This window comes from Solanum tuberosum, unplaced genomic scaffold (assembly GCF_000226075.1).
Source record: "Solanum tuberosum cultivar DM 1-3 516 R44 unplaced genomic scaffold, SolTub_3.0 scf00159, whole genome shotgun sequence".
In the NCBI taxonomy this organism is placed as follows: domain Eukaryota; kingdom Viridiplantae; phylum Streptophyta; class Magnoliopsida; order Solanales; family Solanaceae; genus Solanum; species Solanum tuberosum.
In genome coordinates this window covers 236,678-239,386 of record NW_006239089.1, presented here as the reverse complement: position 1 = coordinate 239,386, position 2,709 = coordinate 236,678, and positions in this window count along the sequence as shown.

Sequence of the window (2,709 nt, the reverse complement as noted above, 5' to 3'; positions counted from 1 at the left end):
AACCTTACAAAAAATGAATTAAATTTGATTGGGTAAGGAAACGACCAAAATACCCCTCACTATTTCCGGCTAACTTTTCTTAATTGGATATCCTAACTTCAAAAGGTCATATCTCACTCATCCGACCTCGAAACGTAGTAAACTCGGAGGCGTTGGAAAGATAATTCAAAGGTATTTTCTACGGTATCTTGTAGCACATCTAACTCATCCTGTGCTAGGAGTTATGATCATTTCAAGTTGACCCAAAACTCATAACTTAGCATAACTTGCAAAATTTCAGATTTTGCTATTTCCAATTTAGTTCTTTTTCGAACTCAAGGTGCTACATCTAGTGAACTATCACTTAAGAAATTTTAATTCCTCGGTAAAATCCTACTCACAACGAAGGATGGTTCAAGTCTTAGCTCAAAAATTTTCTGGGGTGTTACATAGTATTTCTGTTAATAGAGTTACTATGAAGTACTATTGACGTAGTTGAAGTCATAGACAACCACAGTTGAAGCTCGAAGCTTCAAAATTTAAAAATTAATTTTTCGCAAATAAGCTCCATTTCGAGTGAGATTGTTGCAAAAGATCGATTACGTATTGAGGGGTCCAAATATAAATTGTTGGGTGATTTGATGCAATTTTTGAGGTGTTTTTGAATGGATTTGATGCTTGAATAAAAGGAAGAGGACGAAGTGTGTTTTTGTATATTAATGTATAATATTGTATATTATTATAGTGTATAAATATCTCTTATAATGATATAAAATATTGTATATTGGGTGTTCAAAAGTGTATATCAAATTTTTAAGCATTTTTGTTTTAAAAAAAATGAAATATGAAAAATGTTTTTAATTATTTATTTTTTGAAATAGTGATACTTAATTTTTAACTTTTAACTAATATTAATAGTTTATTTAATTTTTGTAAAGGTGGAATGTTTTATCCATGTTAAATGACATATGACAAGTTTTTAAAAATAAATAAAAGAGCAAGTGTATAACACACATCACTGATGTGTGTTTCTCAAACATATGACTAATGAGTGAATAGTGATATTTTAGGTATGAAACTCACATTCTCAATAATTTAGATATAAAATTCAAAAAAATAGAATGATTTAAATATGTTGACATTTCACTAAAGAAAAAAGAACGAAGAGAACAAATCAAACATTCATCAAGTCTATAATTTTCTTAAAGAATATAATATACTGAAAGACAAAGGGAAAAGAAAATTCTTATTTTCCATCCGTTCAAATCTTGTTGATGACAGAGTTATACCACCCATTTTTGTTTGATTTGGACATCATATATAAAGTAATACATAAGAATAAGTTCCAAAAGCACATATTGATTAGACGAAAATTAGTAAAAACCCTGCACTGCCAATCTAAAATTATGAGTTCAAATTATTAAAAGAGTAAAAAAGAAATGGAGCTATTAGACAGGAGTTAAAATAATAATAATAATTAAAGACAGAAAATAGTATAACTTTCATAGGTTTTATAAGTTGTACTAAAGAGTTATAAGATTTTGAGGACATGAGTCTATGCTCTCTCACATGTATGTACAACTATATATATATATAGATGAAGATCATTTTTACTCCTAAACTTTATTTTGAAAATCAAACTCCCCCTTAATTTTGAGAAAATAATTATTCTCCCCATTTTCCTAATTGACTTTTTAAAATATTTATTCTACCTTTACGTTATCAACCTTTATTTTTTTAGTACTCTTTTTAAAATCATAATACTTTTATATTTTAATCTATATAACAAATTTTCTATAAAAAATATGAATTTCGTCCAAAAAAAAAGAGAGAAAATATTGATTGAATATATAATATAATGTCGTTCTATAATAAAACAAATGAACAAAATTTAAAAAATAAAGTTATTAGTTTCAACAGAATCTACAATATGATGCAAGTAACAAAAAATAATTAATAAAAATAAAAATAAATTTCATAACATTTTTTTAAAAAGATTATCTATATATTGTAAATAGATTTTAAATTATAATTTGGAAAATATTTCATTAATGACAATGAAAATTCATTTATCTACATAGATAATAGAGAATAAGAGGTACGCATAATCACATAAATTTGTCCTTTTTACTTGGCTTCAGCTATCATCTACGCCCTTCAAATTTAGGCGTATACAAGTAGACACTTAAAATTATATATAAAGTTGAACAAGTAAACACGCACGTTCTACATGACAATTAACATGAGATACACTCCATCTAATTTTATGCCAAAATTAAATATGCACGCACATAATACATTATACAATCATACATACGTACTTAATATAAGTATTATCAAACTAACAACATAAAGAAATAACATTAGATTTTACAACAAACTTATAAAAGAATTATTCTACTTATAAAGTTAATGTACTTAATAAAACTCTATAATACAAAGATTTAAAAATGACAAGGGTAGAATAGACTTTGCATAAGATAAAGGGGAGAGAATAATTGTTGGGCAAATTACAGAAATCACATACTTTTAAGGCAAAATTACAATCTATCCCTTAAAAGTTTATAATTACAGAAATCCCTCAAACGGATACAATAATATAAGCGTTGATACATTAATCTGATGCGCGAGATACACTAATCTGATGCGCGAAAATTAGGGATTTTGGAAATTTGTAAAACTTATAGGGGATAATGGTAATAAGTAAACTAAAAGGTGGGATTTCTGTAA